Below are 27539 nucleotides of genomic sequence, written 5' to 3'. Positions count from 1 at the left end.
AGCAATAGGTTCAAATTAAAGTAGCAGACTATATCAATCATCAGAAGAATGCTAAATCCACAAACATATAGTGGATATATATATACTGTATGTCATATTCTGCTTTTAAAAGGAAATTCTAATATAATCCAATAATGCCATGTTATTAGCTTGATAAAAATAGTCAATTAAACTTTTGTAAAATTTAATTTCCTTTATAATAAGTAGCAAGGGCCTAACAATTAAAAATCCACCCATTATGTGACATCCTAAAGACTTTCTGCTGGAAACAGTACAGAATCCGCCACCGATATATTTGATTTCCAAATCAGGTAAATAGGTTAAGGGTTGTGCGTTGTACCATTACCTGGTCAATAGATTGGTGGGTGGGTGGCAGGGGTACAGTGACCCACCCTTTTAGGGGCCGACCCCCCACCCCACCCCTCCCCCACCACTCCCCCACCACCCCACCATTTCTCCATCCACTCTTCCCTCAATCAATTAGCTGCTAAGTAAAGCAATCTGTCCTCTGCAGGCTGTATACTGCACTGAAACTGTATCCCCCCCACACCCTCCGCTGAGGGAAATGAATCCTCCCTGTGTTACTGCAGACCGCTCGCAGATAAAGGGGCTAAATAAGGAGCGCTTACATCACTACCACTGCCACACACACATATACACACACAGAGGAAGCAGCAGATCCAAACCTCCACACACACACATACACACACCAGTCAAAAGTCTTGGCATCATTCAAGCAAATTACCGGGTGTTTAATATCAGCGAAATTAATACACTGGGTTACTGTAGTCCACTGCAGAGAATAACAGAGAGAATAACAGGGGAATCCAAAGACAGGTACAATCTTTTACCCACTTTTACCCACTAGTATCATGTCCCATGACTTTTGCCATGACCTACAGAAGATAAAGGTTATTATTATTCTTATTTTTTTTTTTTCAGAGTTGCTTGTCTGTTTGAATGAACAATTCTATCCAGAAGCCGCTGCTCACAATCAATACCACACACTGCACTGTCCACTGTGGGTACTAATGCCTTTTCATAAAATATTATATATTATACAAATTATATACATGGAAATGTAGTTCTTAGAATGATAAATTCCTTCAAAACTTCAAAAATGGATCATCCCCATCCATATGTACCCACTATTGCAGCTCACTCCAATTCCCATAATTCATGTCAGCTTACCATGAGCATGCTGACCCAGTGTTCAACCTCCCTTACAAGATAACACCTCACAACTTACACTTAAAGAATGGGAGTTGCCATGCCATTCCCTGAGGTAACACTACACGATCAATTGGCTTTCCTACTTTTTAAGATTGTTTTACATTTTTTGAGTATTATTTTTTTCTGCTATATATGTACCTTATCCTATATTTCTGTAAAGAAACTGGCACCGTTCCAACTTTTGTTTGGTCTGGTTGTGGTATTATATACAATTTTGTAAAGGTATGCATTGTATGTCTCTTAGAAACATATGTTTGCTGACTACTTTTCTGATGATTGGAAATGTGTGCATCTTCCTTTTGCCACAATAATACAAATACACTAGTTACACCCAGTCAAACACATGGAATAGCACAGCAATCACTTGGAATACTACTACAACTGGTAAGCAACCACCTAGCAACGCCATAGCAACCATTAAATAATACCAATCCAACTACCTGAACAGTTTAGCACCCATCTAGCTAAACCTTGTACTTAGCAGCCACCTGGGATACAACTGTTACCACCTATGGACACCATAGTAACCAAACTGATGCTAAAACACCCAATGCAACATCATAGAACACTTAAACACAGATGTGCACCGTAACTAATGCCAGGTGTGGACTAAAAGGATATAAGGCCTCTAGCACTGAGCTGTGGAGCAGTGCAGTTGGAGATAAGGTTCTTGTTTCTGAATGCAATCAAATCCTCAAAGCAATGCCTCAGAACCTACCAGAAATACTGCTTTACTTGAAATTCTATTGGACAGTATGCTACAGTCACATAATGAAATCTTATTATTCAACTATGGCCAATTTAAACTTCTTCAGTATTAGCTGAAGAACTTTCCAGGCCTGTTCCAGTCTTATTCAAGGGAGCAGTTAGAGTTCCAGTTTGGCAGCGTGAGGTGTGTAACAGCTCGCTGTAAAAAGTTATGGGCAGTCTGATGCCGTCTTTAACGCTGAGCTGAGCTGACAGTGTGTGAGTGAAGCGGAGGGAAAGCTACAGATGGAGCTGCATGGAGAACGAAGCTACAGCAGGAGAGACTGCTGCTTGGTTAATTATTGAGCTAATGTTCTAGATATCATTTTCAGTGGTGACAGGGGAACTGCTAGAGTGAGTGAAGGTTTGGAGACGCACTCACAACAACCAGCACAGCATCTGCATCTACAGTATCTGGGTCACAAGTAAATCCTCATCTTCACACATCTACAACATGAGTAACAGAGAGGGTATACCTGTGTTACAACTTGTTACAGTATTGAGAAAAATTGAAAATTATTTTTCTGGTATTGGCCCTTCTAATGCAGTTCCCAGTGGTGTTTAGAGTGTCATCTGGTGTCTTCAAGGTGATATTAATTGACGTCAATCGGCAGTACTGAGGAGAGTACTCAGAAGGTAAATTAAAGAGTTTAGTTGGTACCACTTCAAAATAAGACTACCTTTATAAAGAGTTTATAAATGGTTTTTAATTCGTTTATTAATGGTTAATAATTAGGTTGTAAATGCCTTAAAAATTTTAATAATCAGTTATAACACATACTCAGAAAGGTCAACAATGACCTGTTGTGTGTCAAATAGTGAACCCACAGCCATCTATATTGTTGCCCTTTCTGCGTATGTGTTATAACTGGTTATTAATGGTTTTTAAGGCATTTACAACCTAATTAGTAACCATTAATAAACTAATTGTAAACCATGTATAAACCCTTTATAAAGGTAGTCTTATTCTAAAGTGGTACTGTATAGTTAGAGTCTGTTATGGGAGTTATACTTTTTAGTGTAAAACCCGTTATATATGAATATGAACCAGATATTGCAATAACAATTTAATGTATTGAATGTAATATCTTATATAGCTATTATTTTAGGGTGTAGGGTGGGCTTTTTATTCATAGTAGCAAATGTGTGCACCCCCCGCAAGGTCTATTGCTACTACACACACACACACACACACACACAGAGACTCTCAAACACACACAGACACACACATACAAAGTGACTTCACCACAGGGTTCAACCTCCAGAGACCTGGACTTGCTTGGTGTGCATTTTTAATTTCTCCCAGCTATTTGGGATTAGTAGGACCTAACAAGTGTAAAAACTAAACTTTGTCTTTGTACTGGAAGTCATTTTAGCAAAAAATATTGACCTCATATGGTAATAGTTTATTTTAACATATAAAATTAACATATAAAATCATGTCCTTGCCATCAGAAGGACCCAATTAGTGCAAAAACTAAATTTTACTTTGTACAGTAAGTAAATAAAGTAATTTTTACCTGACCGATGTTTCTGTCAGGACTGGCGGTAGAAACTTCTGACTGGGATTCTCGTCATCTTGTTTTCAATCAGTTGAGTGTAATGGTGTCATGTGACCACTAGATGGTAGGGGTAATGTCTCCTTATGTTTAGTTTCAGGAACAGATCAGGAACAGTTTAATACTGCTTGGGAGAAATTCTTTATATATTTATATTTATATATTTTTTATATATTTTTATATATTTTTTTAATATTAACAGTGTATGGATTCCACGCATGGAGATGAAGGGGTTAAAATGAATCCACGGCTTCAGGATGTCCATGTGTTTTTAATTAATAACCTTCCACAGTGGCCGTGGGGGAACACCTCGGGACCAGACTGCACGGCTCTGAGCCTCAGGCAGCACCTCCTCAGCGGCGTAATCAGATTTAGCTCAGGAGGAGGACGGATGGGCCTCAGTGGAGGAGAGTAATGGCTCAGATTAATAGGCGGCTATGGGGACGACACTGTAATACACACACTGATCAGGTTATGGTGAAGAATGATGGATGCTGAGGCAGAAGAGAGGGTTTTTTTTGCTGAAAATCCTTGCAGTAGCTGTGGAGCATGAGGGGTGATGTTGAGGGCTGTCAAATAATGTAGAAGCAGGCAGTACTGTAACTGAACAGACCTGTCCACACATCATATTAAACCTTAGAAGTCATAGTTTGTTGCGTGGATGAACAAAATGTATGCAGTAAATATACTGTACCGCACAAACTACTTGTGCCATTTTCAGAATACGTGACTTTTTGTCAGTCGTTGTGATGTTAATACTGCACGACTGGTTGTGAGAGTTCTTCAGTTGTTGAGACTTTCACACTACATGACCGATCGGCGTCACAGGGTCACAAATTACACATTTAGAATTAATCAGGCTCTCTCCAGAAACACATTTTGTCACAAGAACACACCAGAACACTAGAAAGAACACTAAAACCACACAGATATATATATATATATATATATATATATATAAAATATATACATATGTCCTCAAAACAGAACTATATCAAATGTTTTAGAAACACAGACATAATTCAAAAACTATTCAAAACTTTGCTAACCAATAAGCTCACAGTAGCAGAGATGCAGCATCTTTAAAGTGTAAAACCTGTTTGCTATAGAAAAATGGAAAATAGAGGCACTCTTTTTTGTGTTTTTTGTTGCTTTTTTTAGTAAAATGCATCATTATACTTTTTAAAATTAAAAACAAAATACAACAATTAACTAGTTACTATTTTTAATGTAAAAAGTTTTTAGCTTTTAGCTCCATTCACCCCCATGGACATATATGCGAGCCCCCTCTAGCATTTAACAGTATTTTACTGATACAAAAAGTAAACAGAAAGTGGTCAGACTCTCTATAAACAGCTCTGGTCCTGCAGAAGATGTGTTTTGGATCTGTGATTCTTCTCTCTTTCTCCATAATTCCATTGGCAGTATGAAGCTGCTGCTCCTGACTCCCAGTTGCTGACTGGGTCAGATATTTAGCATGGCAAATATTTGCAGATCTTCTGCGACTCGTCGGCGATCACTTGGCAGCATATCAAGCTTTCAAGTAGCTTACACTACAACACTGAAGAAACGTCCAGTGATCTCTGATTTGCCTCCGAGTACAGTTTTTGAAAAACTGTCAGCGACTGAAAAACTGGGCTAAAATCGTGTGGGGTGAAGCTAGCATTAGTGGATCTGGGTATTTCTCATGCTCTACAACCCCAAATCAAAAATATATTAAGAGAGTATTAAAAGCGCATTCTGCGCTCGAGTCTACTTGACGCAAACATCAGTCCACCAATTTCAGGAGGCCCTCCAATCGGTACTTCAGACCGCTCCTGGGTTTGAAAGCAGCTTTCACACTTGACTAAATGCACCAGACCCACAGGGAAAGCACACCTGGGCCTGAAAAAAAAAAAAAAAACAGACGGTTTGTAATATTAATCTGGCTAACTGTAGCTAGTGTGCTGTTTAGCTGTGGTGTTTTATACATTCTATGTTCCATGAACTAACAAGTGAAAGAACGACAGACTTCTGCTCCTCTAGAGTGATATCATCAGTCATGCTCTGGATGATTCCTCCAGCCATCTCTCTCTCATGTGCCCTGACAGTCCGGCGTCTGGACGAGATTAGCCCCAGCACTTAGCCCAGCGCAGAATGGGCTGCCAAAAGGAGCGAGAGAAATATTTCATAACTCATAGTGTCAACACAGCAGTCTGAGAGTTCCAGCCCAGAGACAATCTGAGGTCAGAGTGCTGCTTAATTTACTACAATATAATACAGCCATCTGCACACTCAACAGCACTGTCCTCAGAAAGTTTCTGAACAACGCGCTACATAAATAAACAAATGCATCCAAACTTACACCTCAATATCTTCTTCTCAGCCACACTGTAAAAAACAAAACTAAAAAATGTTTTGCTTGATGTGATTTTTAAGTCAGCTGAATGAGAAATATTGAATTGCACCCTAAAATATAGAAAACTAATCACCCCAACTTACTTTATTAAGTTTCTTGTTATATAATAGTAACAGCCTGGCCTCAGTGTTGAAGCTCGTAAGAGCAGGTTACTATATTCTGTGTTGCCAAGTCAGTCTGGTTACATTTGCATTAATTGCAATAGTTTTACATAACTGACAATAAGGTGGATATGTGATAGTCATAAATTCCAATTACCCAGTTGCTATGTTAAATTAACAAAAGTATAGCGTTGCACCCACTAAATGATTTTGATTCATGTAAAACATTTTATTGGCGCAACTTATTTTTTTAGTTGGTCCTAAAGGATGGTCAGCAAAACTTGCAATACACGTTTTGTAGAATTTAAATCAGGCCAACAAAAGACACAAATTACATTTTAAAGTTGGTGAGATTTAATATTTAAAGTTTTAATACATATGATCTGGGCTAAAGATTTCTGGTTGGCACAACTGCATGTTTTTTTTTTTTTTTCCAAAACTTAAAAGACTGAGTTGGTCTCCAAACTCAAAAATATAGTGCAGCAAGTTGCCTTAATATTTTGAGTTTTCTTAACTTTTTTATTTTTACAGTGCATGTGAGTACACATTGTACCTAAAGTGGAGTTTGGTAAGGGCTCTTAAATAAGACCATGGTGCCATATTCAACTATTAGCATACAGATGATACTTTTTATAACTTAAGTAGTTCACTATAAAGGGCCAAAAGAGGCATTTGAGATTTAGCCAGAAACATGTGGCTGTCTTGTGGCATCGTCGTTTTCACAAAGCTCCATTTTCAGAGCTTTCAAAAAAATTCTACCTTGAAGCTGCATTTTCATTGACCAAAAATGTCAATTTTATGTGAATAAGAGCTTAAATGTAAAAAAATGTTTTTTTTTTTATTACCCTTCCGGATATGTGTAATGGGCCCCAGTTAGAGTAGAGTATCACAAGATGTGCTGTTTTACTATTATTACTATTATTATTTTTATTTTTTTTCATGAAGCTCAAGCTGTTTAAAAGTGCAAAAACAAAGAGTTCCCAACTTTCTTGAGTGGGAACATTGAAGTGATTTCACTTCAGATAGATTGATCTTATTAAACAAGGAGCGAAGTCACGTTTTATTATTTTTCATCTGAAAAAGAAAGCAAGGCCTCGATTTGTCTGCTCTGGAATTGTCAAGACTGGAAGCAGGGTTAGAATACTGATGTTTAATTACTGCTGTGGAGTTAAGAGATGAAAATGATGGGCGATGGATTTCGCTGGCGATAATGGAATCTCTCAGAACAAAGGAGCGGCTTAATGAATGTGTCTGAGGCCTTTTGATAGTGTGAACATTTGAAATAGAAAATAGAGTCTGCCAAAGGAGCAGTGGATCTAATTGTGCTGGACTGGGAAATGAACGCCTTCGAGATGAAAACTAGCAGGCGCGTATTATTATTACTACTACGCTAATCTCCAGCGCTGCTGATGAAATATTGATGTACAGTAGGCTAGTCAAAGGGAGCCGTGCTAACACTCGTGTGCTCGCTAGCGGGAAGTGGGGCAAGGGGGCATATTCACAGACAGAGTGATTGTTCATAAACACACTCGTGTCAGAATTTTATGATTATTTCTGTTTGCCGTAATGTCGTGTTTTAATTTATAACATGAACCAAAGCCACGGCTGCATTAGCATCAGGCTTGTTTGGAATAGAGGCACACCATGATTTTGATTTTACACATCTATAACAACCATATTAAAAGCTCTCTGAATAATAATTAGATGTAGTGGTGCAACATGAGCACAGATAAGCATCAAATAAACACTAATACATTTATAGAAAGCATGAGATGTAAAGGCCTTTCATTATCACATACACTTCTATGCTAACTAGACTTTTGAAATGAAGGATATTAAACACAGTATATCCTGCTTTTTTAGAGTAACTGTCTCTACTGTGCAGAGAAGACGTTCTACTAGGTTCTGGAGCATTGTTGTGTGTATAGTCCAAGCTGCTTGAGGTCTAGTGTGAAGTTTCTACAATCAGTGATGGTTTGGAGAGACATGTCTGTCATCTGCTGGTGTTGATCCACTGTGTTTTATTATCAAGTCTAAAGTCAGTGCAGTTTTGTTTTCCCACAGAATTACAGCAATTCATGCTTCTCTCTGCTGACAACTTTTACGAAGATGCAGATTTCATTTTCCAGCAGGACTTGGCACATTGCCCACACTGCCAAAAATATAAATTGGCCAGTGTTCCGCTGCACTCAACACAAGATAACACCTGACAACATATACAGGTGTGTGTATTACCAAGCCATACTGCTGTCCCATGTACTTACCCTGTTTCTCTATCACTATCACACTTTGGCTTAATAAAAGTGTCTCTCAAATCTGAATAAATTAATAAATAAATTGATGCATCTAGGTGCTACTAAATCCTAAAAGCACTGTATTTGTGTGTGAATCAGATGAGTTTTGTTGCTCTGAAATCATTAGTGTAGCCGCACAAGGTCAGCATTCAGGACAGTGTGTATCTGTGCACGGTGAACACACATACACACACTGCCCTTTACCACAGAGATACACATCTCAAGGACCCCGTCGCTGGCCATCCGATCAATAACAGGGAAAGAGAGATGGTCGCTTAGAACAAACCGATTTCTGCTGGAAACAGCAAGGAGAAAAAGTAATAGCTGAAAAAAGGCAAAGCAGGACAGACAGATGTTGCTGTTGTTCTCTGAGGATGAGCAGCATCAGCCAAAGATAATAAATAAGTTATAAACAGTGCAGCATGTGTGTGTGATGGTGGTAAATATGATGATGAAGATGACTGAGGCTTTAAAGGGCCTATATGATTATGCAAACATTATATTTGCAGTTGTTAAAGTGCCTGGGAACACACACACACACACACACATACACATATAGACAGTACATTGCAATACTGTAAGCAAGTCAATCTATTGAGATTTTCTTGTGGCGAACTATTATAGTACATAAAAAAACATAATATACATAAAATCTAAGTAAAAAAAGTTAGAATGATGGGATCGAATGTACAACATTGCTTTCTAATGTTCAGTATTTCCACAGCATACCAATCTTTACAATTAAATATTAATACTGTTCTTAAATAATAATAAAACAAAATATGTTTTTGAGAATTGCTACAATATTGCAAAACATAATATTGTGACACCTCATGATATTAATAATTTTGACACCCCACCTCTTAACTCTCTATATAAGAAAATACATAAGGTAAAAAAACTAAATAAAATATTTTAATGTTTAAATGTGGAATTTTTTATGTCACATTTAGGAATTGAGAGCAGCATCATGAAGAATCTATATTTCTTGCTCCTGGGCTCCCCCTACAATCAGGAAGTGTAATTCACACTTTGAGTCACCACCAAAGGACACGCTTTACACATGCATTTTTGGACAAGCTGAGAGATACAGACACGTCACTACATAGTGCAGTTGTCAGTGTGTCAAGCCTGAACTAGCAATGATTGAGAATATTATAAAAGTCGTTATATAAATACATAATATTGCTCCGCAGTAAACGGTTTAAACACTTAAGAAATGTGGCTGACCTACACCCTCAGCTCCGTCACACACACACATACTGCTGCCCATTGCTCAGAGGCAACACTGATTATCAGGTACTTAACAGTCAACACCTAACACACACCTGCCAGAGGCAGAGACAGAGAGAGAGAGAGACAGAGAGAGAGTGTGAGAGAGAGAGAGAGAGAGAGAGAGAGAGAGAGAGAGAATTACATGTTTTTCTCTGTGTTTGGAAGCAGCTGGAGAGAGTGGCCCTGGGTAAAGACTCATGCAGATAGCAGCCATATGGTCTGTCTCTCCAATTCAGGGACTTTGTGTTAACAAATGTGTGTGTGTGTGTGTGTGTGTGTGTGGCACCAATGAGTGTAACATTTTGGTTTGAAAAGAATTGAAACTGATACTTTATATCTGAGCCTTCAAGCAACATGAGTGCCACATTTTACTTTTTCTTTCTTTATCCATTAGTTTTCCTCCCCGCTTTAATATACTACAACTTCATCACACCTACCCATAAACCTCTTTACCATCTATTTATTCATAGTCTACTTTCATTTTTAAACAAATACTAGATAAATGTGCTAATCCTCCCAGGGCATATTCTGCTATACTATAAGTTAGTAAACTAAAATATTGCTTTAATAAAATCCAAAATGGTATTATTCACTGATGTTAAATAAATAATTTCATTTATTATTGAGTATAAACTTATATACTAATTGCATATTATACAGCGACATATTGCACATTATATAATATAACATGTATATTTTGAATATGCTACACTATTCATAGGTCACAATATTTAAAGTATATTTATAGTGGGCAGTGAATACAAAAGGAAAGAACAAAAGTGAGCAAAGTTTAACTTTATTCAGATCAAGTAGTTAAGTAACATAGTTATAACCAACAAAAACCAAGTAAATAAAATAAATTAAATAAATTAAGTCTGTTTTATGTAAAACAGAATATTCCCCAAAATTACTCTAATGTTTTGAGATATATACATTCAACAGCATCTTCTAAATTTAATCAACTTAATAAGCTAAGCTAAATTTAATCAACAAAAATATTTGCATTTTGCTACTGCCATTTGCATTGGCACTTTTTTCTATTGGCTGCCGAGACCAGTGTGTAGTTTTTCTATCTCCAGGCTACCTTAGGTAAATGTGTCCTCTATGTCATAGGCTATAAAAGCAAGCTAAAATCTAAAATATGCTGTTCGTATTTATTTACTGCTTATTAAATATTATTCTGTTAAAGAATAAAACTAGATTTAGATATTCTGGATCATTTAATGACATTTAATGTTTCCGTAACATAAAAGTTTTACTTCTGAACTGAAATGTAATAAAACAATCAACAAAAAAGATTTTAAATTTCTGTGAACATTTCAAATTAGTACTTTTAGTGGTAGTAAAATTAAAGTAGAATTATTCTGCCAAGAAACTGATATAAAGACAAGCTTTGCATTTAATGAACTTGATTTTTTAGTAAACCATTAGTGAACTGTTTTTTTTTCCAAATGATTTTAGTAAATTACACTTTTAAATCCAGGATTACACTGTGGGTGTTTCAGGGTTATGTCTGCCAGTGTGAAACAGTGCATCTGAATTGGTTCCAAGATATTTGTTCCTACTAGAGACAGGGAAGAAACACTGCTGGAGTTTGGCATCATCAAGCTGCAGATCCTGCACCAACTCACCATGCTCAGCCGTGCATGTACAGTCATTTCTGTTGGTGAGAATTAGGCCAAAATGGTGAAGTATCTCCACACTGATTTTTTTTTTATGTCCTTAACCCATTGCACTGTGACAGATTCCATGCTTCATAGAGTTAACAAGCAATCAATAAGTAATCTCACCCTGTCACTGGGCCTTCATTGTGTTTAAATGGGGCATTAACGCCAATCGTCATTTACATCTCAATAACCGTCTTTGTTTTTGCTGTGTCACTCTGAACTAAGCAGCTTTCCAATGAGCTAAGGTTACAGACCAGTCAGAGACATCATTTCCAGGTCACGACCTCTGGGTACATCAATAGCTCAGGTTTGATTCGGGTCAGTTTAGTGAGCTGACCGCCTGTGGCTTAGTCTCGCTAAACAGGGTTAGGAATGAATACTGAAGACACTCAATGCCTTTAAAAATGAGCTGCTAATGGTGCTCAGGTTTTCCTCTTACTTAGGTTAGTTTATTATTTACTAAACTTAATTAGGCAAGATCATTTATTTAAAGAAGTGAGTCGCTTTAGGTATCCTAAATCACATTTGGCAAAGCCAGCTTCATTTTGGAATAAGGTGTTGTGGACTGATGAATCTAAAATTGAGTTATTTGGAGGGCAGTTATTTGTATGCATGGCGGGAAAAAGTACACATCATTCAAACACAAACACTTTCCTGCTGCCCACAGTAAAATTTGGTGGTGGTTCCATCATGCTGTGGGGCTGTGTGATCAGGGCAGGTACTGGGAATCTTGTTAAAGTTGAGAGTTGCATGGATTTCAATCAAAATCAGCAGATTATTGAGAACAATGTTCAGGAATCAGTGAGAAAGTTGAAGTTGCTTCAACTGGATACTTCAACAAGACAACGACCCTAAACACCTAAACACTGCTCAAAATTGGGACTCTCCCCTTTAGTCTTACAATTTTTCTCTCTATCCTTTCTTTTTGTTGGCTCTTTTTGTGTTCATTTCTTTTAACTGTCTATAGGCCCTTGTCTCACAGATCTCACTCTCTTTGTCCTTTACTCTTTCTTACACTATAGAGGTTACAGCGCTAGTTTTTAACAACAGGGTTATGGGTTTGATGCCCAGTTTCGACAAGCTGCTCTCCGGGTCTACAGCGATGGCTGCCCACCACTCTGGGCATGCGTCCTCACTGGTTGTCTTGTTTTGTTTAAGATAAACATAAACCTATTGGCACCATGCCATGTATAAAGCCTGACAGCATTGTTTTGTGGAGTGTTGAAACTGTGTTTTCTGGAATGATGGAATAAATTGTGGAGTCAAAAATGAATCTTTTAATTCTCCCAAAAATCGACAGTTCAGTTTATAATCTGATGTGCTTATGTATGGATTCTACCAGTCAGGTTGTAAGGAGCAGTAAAGCCACACCATTGAAGTACAGCGTTATAAAGGAGTTTCAGTGAAGTTTCTCCAGCACTGAGGCTGGAGCAGTATTAGCATTAGCTGCTAATCACAGCACTTGGTCTTTGCCTGTCAGAAGTGAATATATCGGACTGTAGTTTGCGTGTTTACCATGTTAAAACAAGCTATGTGGGACAAACTGCTAGCTAATAGTGCCATGGCTTACCTTAGGGTTTCTTGGTATAGCGCTGTTGGGTGGCATTTATTAGCACTAGCCGTGGCTAGCACTGCTGCCAACTGCTAACCGCGGCTAACCGTGCTAAAATATTGGAAATCTAAGCTTACTGTAAATAAATAGAAACACTTTACTCACCCAAAAAAACTGTTTTTTAGGAGAGAAATCTGTGTAGATTAAATCACTTAAAGTGTGCCTTATGTATGAAAATAGACCAGAAAATAAACAATCATTGATAGTGCACCTTATAATATTTTTCTGTTTATCTGTTCTCTTAGTTTAGTCTTTCTGTCTTTGTCTCTCTCTCCCTCCTTCTTTCTCTCTCTCTCCTTCTCCAAGGAGGCTAATAGAAATGTATTGACAGGGAAACGGTGCGTTTATCCTGCTCCTGCTGCATGGCGGCACCCAGCGGTCCCCAAAGCAGATGGAGCACTCTTTAGGGAGCGAGTGATGGAGGGAGGGAGGGACGGAATGATAGAGCATGGAGAAGACACGGTGAATTACAAATGACCAGAGTTTTATAGCTTTATTGCTTCTAGCTCGCAGGGCAGCAGGCCACTGTCCAGATGTAAGGCCAAACAACGAGCGTTTCTGATAATGATTAACGCCGGCCACAGCGTGTGTCCGAAGTTTAATGGCACTCTGCACTTTATTAATGGGGAATGGGACTCATATACACCAAATGTGCTTCAGCTCATGCTATGCAGAATAGTACTTTGCGGAGGCCGGTTGTAAATAATATTACAGCAATACAAAAACAAAGTAACTTCTGATTTTCAAAAGGCTGTATAGTAGATGTTGTAACATTGCTGTGATCAGTTGATTGCACCATCTGAGAGCATTAATGAGGTCAAGTATAGATGTTAGAAAATTAGTTCTGGATTACATGTTGATGGCACTTTAACCAATCCTAAAAGTATTAAATGGAGCTTTATAATTCCAAAGAAATCCATGTGTTGGGGGCTTTGTATACTTATTACACTTATACCTAACTATAAGTAGCTTATTGTATAAGTAGATGGGTACTTTGGTGTTGCTCTTTGGTGGCTATGGTGTTGCAAGGTCATTGCCATTGAATTTTCATGCAGTTGTTATGGGGCAGATTTACAGTACTGTGGTTTTGATTGGGTGGCAATTGAGTAAATAAGATTTTGATATGTTAATTTGATATACATCTATTGTACATCTATTACTTACCATGCTAATTTCATAATCTCACAGATGTTGCCATGTGGTTGCAATTGTATTCCAGGTGGTTATAATGATGCTGCTAAGGTGTTGCTTTCTGGTTGCTATGGTGTTGCAGGGTAATTGCCATGGTATTTTACACAGTTGCTATGGTGTTGTTTTTTGGTTGCTATGCAGTTGCTATGGAATTTCTTGTGGAAGTTGAGTGGCTGCTGTGATACCTCATGTAGTTGTTTGGGTGCATCTACTTTATTTGTATCGTCTTGACATAAGAAGGGCGGCAAAAACTTTTATATGGAAAAATTGCTACATGGTAATTAATAATTAATAATGCATTTAAAAAAAAGCAAATCTGGAGATGGAATAGTTATGATATCTCAAACTCTCAGACAAACCAAGTCTCCCTGAAGCTGCGGGAGTCTCCCGCATTTCGGTAGTGGCTCCCTGATGCCTGCGAGTCACATATAATCTCCCGGAATTCAGAATGAGTGCCCCAAACGCGCACACAGGCCACAGACTTTTTTTCTCTAATCGCGTGTGGGAAGGAGAGAGAGAAAACAGAGAGGGTTCTGATTGGCCTGTTCTCTACAAAGAGTCAGCCAATCAGTTTTTAGTGTGGGTGGGCAGTGTTTTTTCCCCCTCCCGGATGGGATTTGTTCAGCGAGTGAGAGAAAGCAGATCATGGCGGAGGCAGGGAAAGCAGAGGCAGGGCCTTCCAAAAAGAAAAAATATAAAACTCATTTCACCTCTGAATACTCTCATTTTAATTAAAAATGTAAAATAAACTAAAATAAAAGTAAAGTTGCGTTATCCTTTGATGTGTGTGCAAGTTTTTTTGTTAGTTTTTTTTTTTTTTTTTTTGGCGGGGGGTAACCTCCCTGAAATCAACGTTTGCAACTTGGGATGTCTGAACTCTGAATCTCAAAATCAGAAAAATAAGAATAAAGACAATAATATAAATTGTATGTTTGCGATTGGCAACCATAAAAAGGGAGTGTCTTCAGAAGTCTGTTATTATCTGTGTCTGAATTACTGAATTACTCCTTTATCACTCTGTAGTGCTGCAACTGTTAGCTTGAAACAGCCCCCTTTCCCACTATAGCTGTATAAAAAAGGGCGGGGCTGTCCACCCTGGGGTAAAGAGCTATTTCAGGTCACTTTCTCTTTGATGTGCGGCAGGTTTGATTGACAGGGTGCTGGATGGAGATGGACTTTTCATCTGGAAATATTCCATGATTGACAAAACCACTGCTTACTGCTGGCCTGTCAGTTCCTCTACAGGAGTTTCACATACAGTAGCATTCCTAGAGCCCTAATGATGAAACACAGAAGTATTTGGGCTTCCTGTCAGTTCCCAACAGAATATACTGGTTCTTTTAAGGAACCATTAACACTGTTCTCAAATGTTTTTTAGTAATATATGTGAATTATTCTCTATCCCAGTATGAACATTATAGTGTAATCTAAAGTCCATTACAGCTGCACTTCTCGAAGAAACAGTGAAAAGAGTGTTGATATATACAGCTCTAGAAAAATTAAGAGACCACTTCCGTTTCTAAATCAGTTTATCCGATTTTGCTATTTATAGGTTTATGTTTGAGTAAAATGAACATTGTTGTTTTATTCTATAAACTACAGACAACATTCCTCCCAAATTCCAAATATAAAAAATATATTGTCATTTAATGCATCTATTTGCAGAAAATGGGAAATGGCTGAAATAACAAAAAAGATGCAGAGCTTTCAGACCTCAAATAATGCAAATAAAACATGTTCATATTCATATTTAAGTTTTAAGAATTCACAATCAATGTTTGGTGGAATAACCCTGGTTTACAATCACAGTTTTCATGCATCTTGGCATGCTCTCCTCCACCAGTCTTACACACTGCTTTTGGATAATTTTATGCCTTTACTCCTTCTTCCTCTTGATTATATTTTCATTTATATTTTCAATTTGGTAAAAATCAAAGAAACTCTTCTTTTTTAAGTGGTCTCTTATTTTTTCCAGAGCTGTATATCAACAGTGTGTGTGCAAATGCAAATATGATATTATTATTACATGAAATATGATTGGATATTCTAGTGTACATCAACTGTAGAAAACTGGACTACCTCAGCTGAACCAAACTGGAGCTCAAGTACACATCATCAGGAGGGTATTTTTGTACCTGTATGACTCGAGAATGTAGCTTCAAGTCTTGCATGCACACAAAAGGTGATAATAATTTGACTCCATAGTTAATAGCCTTGTTAAATGACATCTGAGCATTTTCTCCCTGACCAACTAACTAATATACCCACTGAATGCATTCTTTGGCACCTTTAAATGTGTCATGAACTCCCAGAGCACCCTGTATTTTACACCTTGTATGGTGGGTAACCATATGAATTGGAATATGATAATAACAAGTAAAGAATCTGATAAATATAGTGTTTCAAAAAGGAGTTAAAGAAAAAGAAAATAATGTTCATAGAGAAATCTAAGCTCAGTTATCAACAAGGGCATCATAAAGCAGACAAAGAGCCTCATTCAGAAGACATACACCTCACATCTCACCACCTCATCACCAAACACTCATAGAACAGGGCAATAAGCCCACGCCTACCGCAGAAGCTACAATAACAATGTAGGGCTTATTTTGACCATAACTGACTGTTTGGCGTCAAGGTAAGGTCCAGTGGCCATGCAGAACACATGCTTCCGTCCTGAATGAGCAGTTAGCCCTGACTCCATAACTGACCCTGATTATGAGGCGTAATGCGGCTTAGGCAAGGCGGCAGGCTCTGCGGCCTCAGGAGGGAGGTTGAGAGGGACTGAAGTCTTATTGCAGCCACTGATACGCAGCTTTTCCCGCAATGACCAGGGCTTTATTGGTTCATTATTCAGTGGCCATATCGCTGGACACTATAACTGGCAGGCCACTAAAGGGAGGAATGGCGAACATTAACTGCAAAGACTGTGTTTTTATTTGCTCAAATGTTTCTGACCATGAAAACAGGGGTCAGCAAACCTTTCAGATTGCTCTTGATGTGCCTATAGCTAGGTTACACTTTCTTCAGATGGCCTTTACAGCATGTGAGTTTCTATGTAAAAAAAAAAAAAAAAGGTAGCCCACATTCTAGTGAACTAGCCATAGGGCATTTTGTCACCTACCTTGTTCGTCTGTTTGTTTGAACCTTCTGGATTTTTTATAGCTACTTATAGCTAATGTAAAATATTCTGTGTGCTGTAGTCTTCTCAAAAATTTGGTCCAGCCAAAGAGGTGGTCTTAATCTGGATCAAGCAACCAGGATTTAATTTTTGTTGTTTGCAGTGTGATTTCTTCTTTTTTTTATTCTGACTTTCTAACTACAGGAAGAAGAGGCAGGCTATTATCATCTATTAAACAAAGACAAAGAAAAAGAACCGGTGTTGTGCTAAAAGCCAAATCCTCCGTATGATTAAAACAATTAGGCTGGTGATTCTGCTGCATCTACTGTAACTGTAGATTAACCCTTATTTATAAACAGTAATACAAAGACGATAATCTGATAATCTGTTCCACTGTTCGAAAGCCAGCTACAATAAGTAGATGTCTAAAGAACATCCTTCTACAAACCAATCAATGTCAACTATAGGGAGATGCAGCCTATTGAGTTGATCAGGACAGGTTGCAGTAAAGTGTAACCGAAATTACCAGACTACGTGTACACAATATAACAACCATTAATGACCCAGTTGTGTAAATGCACACATACACAGAGCTTGTCTAGACTCTATAGGTAAGTACTGCCAATATGCAATAGAATATGACTCTCTGTAGCTGATAAACATGAACCTATTGGCACCATACTTAATCCCAGGCCCTCAAGAAGTTTACAAAAAGTGTAATTATTGTACACTATCCAAGTGTGGGATGAGTTGGGGTGTTTAGGGATGAGGTGTGATGTTACTCATCATCCATGGCCAGCATCCTGTCCTTACTAATGCTCTTGCAGGTAGAATATAATCATGTCCTCAAAGCAATGCTCCAAAAGCTAAAAAAGTAAAGCCTTTCTTTGAAAGAAGAAACAGTAACTCCAACAAAAAAAAGCAGGATGACCTCTTCTTGATAGCCCTATTTTTAGTTTTTTTTTTTTGTCAACACTCCTGTCTACAAAAGGTATGAATAGGTAAAATTAGTATGTTAATGATGCTTCATACATACAAAAATACACAGTGGTTAAAATAATTACACCACTAGGGCTCAGTATGCAGCAGGCAGTAAGCATTTGCAGCTCACTCCTTGTCTATGGAAGCTTACAAGCCAATAGGAGTCCATAGACAGTTTGCACAAGTCTGAAAGCCCATAAGACAAGAGCAAATAATTGGTTGTTTGAGGAGCCTGAAAGGCAGAAGCCTAGAGAAGTACTGCAGGTAAATGCTGGTCCACAGGAGCCTGAAGGGCAATAGCAACTAAACACTCGTCCACAGCGCAAGAAGTTCTGCAACAAAGCCCAGTGAGTAAAATTCAAAAAGGGGGAACCGCACCCTGGCGGCCCCCAATTTCAGAGTTTTGTGTCTAAATAATTAGCCTGCTTAACGCGCCATCTGGGCTGTGTACTGCTGGCAAGCAGCGGGCACCAGATGCCACCTGGCTAGTCCCGCTGCAGCGTGGGCACCGTAGCTAAAGCAGTTTCTGCAGCTAGCGCTACGTTCCCTCTCCGCTGGGCTTCAGACACTGCTGGAGGAAACTGGAAACCCCTCTGAAAGAGGAGAAGGGGAGCCATTATGTTCAGACGACTTCATTACAGGGTACTTCTGCTTCTTCTGAAGTACCAAATGCAACATCAGCTAGACTACTGGCATTTTCCAACTTTTGCTAATTAAAACCGCTGTGTGAATTCAGGCCGGCTAATTCATCAGGCTCTGTTTTATCCAGCGCGGCTGGCCGGTGTCATCTTAATGGCCAGATGAATGAGTCTCGCTCAGACGTCCTGAGGTAGCACTTATCCCTCTTAAAGCTTTATTATCTCTGGCTCGCTCTCCGTTAAGAACCATTTAATGCTGATCCTCCACAGTTTTTCCACCCATCTCTGGAGCACATAACCTTCTCGATAACAAAAGCCATCTCCACCCAAATCCTTCCTGTTATCAATGAAGAGCAGGTGCCTTTTAATGCCTCTCCTCCATTGCCTTTTAGAGAGCGGCCCAATGACAACGGCCTAAAATATTTGCGCGATTGGAAGAAGACTGGCCGGTAACTTGATAAGGGCCTGAATTTACTCGATGAGGTAAAAAGTTCCTGAGCTCAGCAGCATGTGCTAGCCGGCGTCCCGTGGGGGCTGGGAAATCGTATCTGCCCTGGAGGAGCATCCTCTCTGCAAAGCGGCTGTTATCACGGGGCCATCTCGGCTGGCCGATAGCGCAGGCTAATATCCAGTAACAGCAGCCTCGCGTGAGATCCAATACATGGATCAATCCCTGGGCCCACAGCCCTCTCATTAACCCTTACAGAGACACTCTGATGCCTTTTTTCTCAAGGCTAGGGACAACAGGAATAGACGCAAATACTGAACTGTGCAGAATTTGTATGGTTTTAGATATTAAAAGCATTCTATTTAAGTGCAACTAAGAAATAAACAGAGCTTTAGTCCTTACGTGGAAGATCTTTACTTACATAGAACTGAACACTGTCGCAAAAAATATATAGGGCAGATACATTTTTGCTGCAAAAATGCACAAACAGTATTCCCACAAAGGTACAACATGATCTGATTAAGATTTTATTGTCTGCATTAAATGTAAAGGAAAAACAACCACAACTGCAATGCAGTGTGCTACAATTATGTCTATGTAAGGTACTGAAAGCACATTTTTAGGGGACCACCCCAGTGACTGTTGGGTACTTTTTTTTTTCTAAGAGTGTAATGTTGCTGAGTAACCTGCCTTAGCTTTGTTGAAATACATTTATTAATCCTTACAAGTTAATTACAGGTTAATAAGTGTAGAGCAGTATACCACACAGATCTATATAAATACTGTCAACCCAATGCAGATGAAATGCTTTTATTAAAATGTTCTCTTTTTAGAGAGAACAACTGTAATAAACACTGTTTTTATATTATTTAAAAATACTAATGAACTAATATAAAATACATATAAACTAAACAATAAATATGTTGCATATATAGAGAGTGTAAATACATATTAACTTCTTTTATATTTTGTTTTTAATATTATTGTTTACACTGACCAGTTTCAAATTTGTTCAAAAATAATGAAACATATTTGTAATTATTTTTAAAGCATGAAATCTTTATATATTATAAGAAATCTCAATATTTATAACAAGTATTAAGAAATATACTATAATATACTGTAGTATATGTTTTTTTTGTTTAATGCCAAGGCTAAACAAAATACTGTCTAGTACAGGAACAGCATGTTCTACACGGATAATAAAAATCTTATTAATGAAGTTATTTATAATGTGTGCTGCTCTATTGGAATGATAAAAATTAATACAAAAATTAAGGTGTTTGTTGAAATATGAATAAAAATATATTGTATTATTAAATACTAAGTTAATTATTAATTAGCAATTGTATAATTAGAGTGTTTATGGCATTTTACTGTTCCAGAAACATTTTTTTAGTCAGTTTGAGGAAGTAGTGAAAATTAAGGTTGCAAATGGTGTGAATATATAGAATCGAGCCTGAAACTAACATTTATTTATTTATTCGTTTTTGTGTGTGAAGCAAACTGTAAAAAAGCAAACCATGACCAAGTTTTTACTTACTATAAATATCGATAATATATTTTTTAACAAATTAGATAACGTTTAGCTGTATAGACCCAGACCTGTTGATAAAGTATGTTTACTGTGAATGGGTAAATGCTACTCATTATATGCAAAAATCACAATAGTCTGTATAAATAAAAATACATCTTGTCAAAGCTAAAATGCACAATTTGACTTACTTTAACGAAGGACTGATACGATAAGAAATGAAAACTGATGAGTACATAGAAACAATTTATTCTCATGACTTTGCAAACAAACCCCCACAGCATAGACAAATGGCTTTTGTCTATTTAAGTTTTCCAATATTTTTAGACTATAGTAGTGTATAAAATGACTTAAACAGTATTAAAAACTACTGAAACACAGCAGTAATAATTCTCAACTTCTAAGGGCTATACTGACTGTGGTGCGTTGCTGTGCAGAAGGTGGTAAGAGCTGTAAATTCAGTGTATTATAATTCAGAGGACAGAGCTGTATAATTGAATGCTGGCGGAGGACATAATGTCATGATCTCTTCAATGAAAAGTTGTGTCTTACTGTACACAGCTACTGCGTCCCTCTGGATTTGGTTTGCAATGCAGATTGTGCGTGTGTATATATAAGTGTGTGTGTTTGTGTGTGTGTGTGTGTGTGTGTTTGTGTGTGCAGATTGCTGGTGTGAGCAGGATGCAAGAGAGTGAGTACAGGGTGAAAAAATACAAGAGTGAAACAGAGAGAGAGAAAGAGAGAGAGAGAGAGAGAACTTCCATGCCTTTGGGGAGAAAAAAGGGAATGGTGCACATGTTCCCATGTGGCCAGACACCAGGAGTAATTGCGAGTAGTAACTGTCACACACACTCCCACTGTTTTATACTACACACTGACTAACTCAGCGCAGTGCACAGCAATTATTATATATATCCAAGCTATATGTCTGTGTATATAATATATATATACATATAATGTAAGCTTGTCAAGTAATTACATTTTCTCTCTCTCTCTCTCTCTCTCTCTCTCTCTCTCTCTATATATATATATATATATATATATATATATATATATATATATAAACAATTTTATAAAATTTGCATAAAAAAAATGAAATACAGCAGTAATCATTTTTATTACAACTAAGTATGTACCTTAGCATGGCCTGAAATCTTCTATTGTTTGGAATCATTTAAACCCTTTACCTATTCAATTATACGAATCAAACCAAGTTTAACAACTTTGTTATACATAGTTTATGACAGTTACGATTAACACAATTAACAAAACAAACATTTAAAAACCTTTCTTTGTATCACATACGGTATAAATAATTGCATTGACAGTGTATGATGCTATTGTGCAGTAAATAGTAAATGCAGCTGTGAATGGAGCAGGTCAGCATGCTTTAGCTGTGTCGGCTGTGTTGTTAATTTATAGGCGTAGAGCTTTACAGTGTGACACAGTAAAGGGAAATCTTCAGGAGAATTTAGAAAAGTGCATGTAAAATCTACACAAACTGAATTAGCATGCATTGCCTTTTTTATTTTAATTAAATTGTAAAAAAAAAACACATGGTGAAAATATCCTAAAGCAACCAGTGTGTATTCTGTGTTCTGGTAGTTCAATTCAGACCGGATTAGCATGCACTGGTTTGCACTGGTTGTGTGTGATCATTTACAAGCTTTAGTTCAATAACCATATAGTACACGGTGAGTGTAAATGTAACAAATGCAATGCTAGTGTCTAGTGCACAGTAAAAGCAGCTGTAAACAGAGCGGATAAGCATGCACTGCACTATCTGTGCTAATATAAAGGCTGATTGCTGATCCTTACCTCCGGTTTGGCGTTTGGTCCGTGTGTGTGGTGGGGGTCAGGACCCCTCGGAGAGAGAAGGCAGATCACAGATCTCTCGGCTCGGTGTGGAGGCCGGAGCGAGGGAGGGAGTGAGAAGAGAGGGAAGAGAAGGAGGATAGAAGTGCTCCATGGCGGGGAGAAAAGGAGGAAAGAGGAGCGCGTGTGGCTCCTTCGGCTTGTGTCTGAATGAAAGCAATCCCTGAGACTGAAAGGGTAATGGGATCCAGGCTCCTGAGATTTTAGCTTTCTTAATCATGTTCATAATTAATTCAAGAACATTGATAATTTCATTACATTCTTTTTGTCTTATCAATAAATGATGTGCCTGCACTTTTGGTCTTGTGTACGGGCAAGAGAGGGGGAGAGAGAGAGGGAGAGAGGGGAAAGAGAGAGAGAGGGAGAGAGAGAGATAGAGAAGGAGAGGGTAATACGGTACTAAAAGCAAGGGGAGATGAATACGATACAAACAGCAAAGTGGTAATTATAATCTTTGACCAGGCCACCGGCAGCACAATATGAAGTCAAGTGGCCACAAATAATTAATAAGCCCTTATGGTGTGTGAGAAAGAGAGAGAGATAGACACAGAGAGAGAGAGAGAGATATAGACAGAGAGTAACTAATGTGTGTGTGTGAGTGTTTGGATACAAGTGGGATGCTAATATATGTGTGTATATGTGCATATGTGTGTGTTTGTGTGTTTCATAATTGAAAAATATAAAAAAACAAACAGCGCCATAATAAAAAATTCAAAACTTTTGTATAAAACATGAAAATCGTGTCGTCTTATGAAGACTTATGAATACTTCCCTCGACCCTAATATACTGAACTGAACTGGCCATGCTCTATTACCCTCTATATATAGAGCCGTTAATTAGCAATGCATATCACTCTTACTGGCCTAAAAAGGGAACAGGGACAAAAGAAAAAGAAAAAGAGTAGGCCGAGTCAGGAGTTAATGAGCTATGATGCATTTTTAATAGGAATTTGTGGTGAACACTATAGTCTCTACAGCCCAGCCACATCGATCCTCTCGTTTGCTGAGGACGTTGTTAAACTGATGAAGGAAATACAACCCCAAAACAAAAAAAGTTGAGATGATATGGAATGCACTTTTTTGTTGCATTTATTTAGATTTTTATTTGATTGCAGACAGAATGAATGTAACACAATTCATGTTTTGGCTGCTTTGTCTACTTGATCTATTTAATTTGTCAATATGAACATCTATCCCTGCAGTTCAGGCCTGCAGCACATTCCAAGTCATGTCAACAGGTGAGTATAATCATGATTTGGTACAAAAGCAGTTGGTTTAAGAGCAAAGCATAAGAAAATGATTAAAACAATGTTTTTCAAATAATAAAAAGACTAAGTGTTTCTCAGATTTTACTGTAACACAATCCTTATGTTCACCATGTCCAGAAGCTCTGCCCACTTCTCTATTACAATACAGAGTTACTACAGTATATTTACCAATAACACTTACAACTCTAAAGTGCACAACACAAGCCTTATGTTCACCATGTGCAGAAGCCCCGCCCACTTCTCTACTGTACTCGTTCCTGAGAAAAATTGACACCATGCCATCCAAAAGCCAGGGCTCCTCATGATATAGATGTGTGTTAGTACAGATCAGTGAATTAAGATCTTAGAGACTGATATGCTGCCCTCAAGATGACATAATTTCCAGTGACTTTCATGTATTTTTCAAAAAGACAATGTAAAACCACGTGTTGCACTCATTACATGGATGTGGAAAAAGAGGGCAAAGGTATTTGTTACCGTTAAATAATCCAAAGTTATTTTTTAATTCATAATAATGAATTAATAATGTATTAAGTCACACAAAACTATTTAACCTGCAATTAACATATAAAGAGGGTTGGCCTGATGAAGGAAACAGATGACAACAGTAAAAAACAAGAACAGGCATATGATTGTATCATTAACGTTCACAATTTGTTTGTTTCAAAACAAACAGAAGAGTACAAGCAGTGCGAAATGCACTCCCTCTGACCACTTCCTTCACAGACAGGGAAGACGTATGGGAAAAACGGAGGGCAGTAATTTGACGGATGGTCCTCAGTGGTTTTATTGGGCAGTGACTGATAATCCTCAGTGGGAGAGCTAATCTGATAACAAGTCTGGCTGAAATATCTTACAAACGACTGGACGCGGTCCGTCGGGCCAAGCAGCTATGATTGATACTTGGACACACACACACACACACACACACACACACACACATGCACACAGACACAAAAACACACACACATTTACATGCTCTTTAAAGGAGAGTTATTTTAATGCCTTTTGGATGTTGATGTGTTTCTTGTAATGATGGTGCTGCTATTGATGTATTATGTTCAATGGCTTCTTTCCTTCCACAGCGGAAGACATGTGACTAGTATTTGATCTGAATAGTACCATTATATGATTTTAACCTCATGCATTTACACTTGCAGAATTTACAGAATGTGTCTCCAACAGAGATACTGAAATCTGATTAGAAAAAGCTGTTTGGGATGGAATATGCAAATCTGCTTGTTACACAGAAGCTAAGGATGAACCAATACCATTCTGCCCTTCTGATACTGATGCTAATGTTAGATTATCTGCCGACACCAAGTACAGATACTGATACCAAATGTGACCAATTGATTCAGTTAGATCTGTATGTGAGTTGTGAGGTGTTATCTTGTGAGTGAGGGTAAACACTGGGCAGTGTGTTCATGGCAAGGCCTGTTGGAGATTTGATCGTGGGTGCAAATGGATGGTACATTGTGTTTCTGAAGTTGTGAGGGCATTTACCATTCCTCAAAGTCATTACCACCCACAGTGGACAGCGTAATGATTGTGAACGGTGGCATCTGTCTAGAATTGTCAATGTAAAAAGACAAACAACTCTAAAAGAAATCACATCCACATTCAATGCAGGAGACCCCACAAACACATCACACAGGACAGTACAGTGTTCTTTAGCTTCCATGGGATATGGCAAAAGTCATGGGACACTAGATACTAGTTCCTGGCTGATACTTTTGACATATCAGATGAGTTGAATATAATTGATTCTAATCGATTAGGGAAAGCTTTAGTGCACAATGTTTTTGTGGCACATACTGTTGTTTACAGGAGGAAAAAAAATCTTAACTTTGAAATGAAGTCTGTTTATAAATATTGAATTTTAAGTCATTTTCATTCATAAGATTTGTGTAAACTATAGATCTGCCAGATTCAAAAAGTGTCAAAAAGTAAAAAGGGCCATATATATATATATATATATATATATATATATATATATATATATGGCCCTTTTTACTTTTTGACACTTTTTGAATCTATATATATATATTTTGGGTGGAAATAAATGCATATTTTGTAAACCTTTTTAAAACATGAAGATAAAATTTAAATTATATTTAACCACAATTAGATACAGATATTCATCTCCTCCACAATATTGAATCAAAATACAGTTCTTGTTCCTGTGCTTCTAGTGTAAGGGACAATAGTGTGGGTATGAAACCATACAGATGAAAGTGTATTTATAGTCATATTTACAGGTACCCCGTCCCTTTCATATGAAACGACTACGCCAGCATGAGTCATCCTTAATAAAAAAGGAGTGAAATTGGGGATTTATGCTTAGGCCTCATATTGGCAATATGATATAATGCGTTCATAGGAAGTTATTTTTTTATTTTATTCCTGCTCTCTTGGACACATTTTAATCATGTTTTATGTGATCTATGCATGCCGCTTTGTGCTCTTACACTCTTACACACCCTCTCACTCGCTGCCCTTACCAGAACAGATTGCTACAATACTTGTAATGATGCTTCTCCCCAGCTGTGGAAGGACGGGGCCAGTGGACGACAGCATTTCCATAATAATCCACCCTGCGCTCCCAGGGGCCCTCTGACACTGAGGCGTGTGTGTGTGTATGTGTGTGTGTGTCTGTGTGCATTGGATCCACTCACAGGGCATCAGCTGTTCCGTAAAGGGGCACAGAGTGCGTGGGGCATTCACTCGTCTGAGCCCGCCTGCAGGCCATGCAATAAAACCAGCAGCTTCAACAGCACTACTGCAGAGAGGAATATATATAACAGAGAGAAAGAGATAGAGAGAGTGGAGGGAGGGAGAGAAAAGGGAGAGAGAGAGAGAGAGAGAGAGATTTAACTTTTAATTCTAATTTTAGGAAGCAAAAATATGGTAACACTTTACTAACATTACTTTTACTGTCTATTTTTACAAATGTAATTTTTTTTTGGCCTAATAGGAACCTAGATGTTATTCTTTACATTGTGTTCAATTGTCATGATGCATGGGTCAATAGAAATGCTCAAAAATTGCTTTGATAAGTTATTTTTTTATTTCACTTCCATTTCAAGTTTTTTTCGCATTATTTTTCGTACTGTAAGCGTTCTTAAAATCCAGTTCGCCTAATTTATGAATTCTACCATTGAGGTTGTAAGGAGCAGTAAAGCATTGTTATACAGAAGTTTCAGTGAAGTTTCTCCAGCACCGAAGCTGGAGCAGTATTAGCATTAGCCGAGCATTAACTGCACTAAGCGCTAGCTCTTTTGCCGTTCAAAGGTGAGTATATTGGACTGTAACCTGCCGCTAACTCCGGTTAGCACAGCTGGAGCAGCATTAGCATTACTTGCTGTTGGGCCTGCAGGTCCCGCACACTTGTAGGCTGCAGAATCTGGCACCCAAGCTGTTTCTATAAAAGCTTGATTGGTAATAAATCTGGTAAACAAGCAGGACAAGGCAGTGTTACAATCTAGCAGAGCCATTCCGGTGAAACCCTTACTGTGTGTGGGTGAGCATTATCCTGCTGAAAAATATGACCCCAGGATGTCCTGTACACATCACTTGGCTGTTAGTGTTCCTTATAGT

General features: G+C 38.0%; 1 long non-coding RNA gene across 2 annotated transcripts in view; it reads right to left on the bottom strand.

Moving 5' to 3' along the window:
• The window catches only part of LOC103044299 (uncharacterized), a 38312-nt gene extending 11596 nt beyond the window's left edge, over positions 1 to 26716 (bottom strand). The window contains exon 1 of one of the 2 annotated variants that reach the window (XR_002650663.2): positions 26618 to 26716. This is a non-coding gene — a long non-coding RNA (uncharacterized LOC103044299). Of the gene's footprint in view, positions 1 to 22614; positions 22826 to 26617 lie in introns of those variants that run through there. The other variant, XR_454333.3, reaches the window with a different exon arrangement.
• Positions 26717 to 27539: the final 823 nt, after the last annotated feature.

The sequence above is a fragment of the Astyanax mexicanus genome, chromosome 5 (assembly GCF_023375975.1).
Source record: "Astyanax mexicanus isolate ESR-SI-001 chromosome 5, AstMex3_surface, whole genome shotgun sequence".
Classification (NCBI taxonomy): domain Eukaryota; kingdom Metazoa; phylum Chordata; class Actinopteri; order Characiformes; family Acestrorhamphidae; genus Astyanax; species Astyanax mexicanus.
Note: the sequence above shows the minus strand (reverse complement) of the source record. Positions and strands in the feature narration are given on the sequence as shown.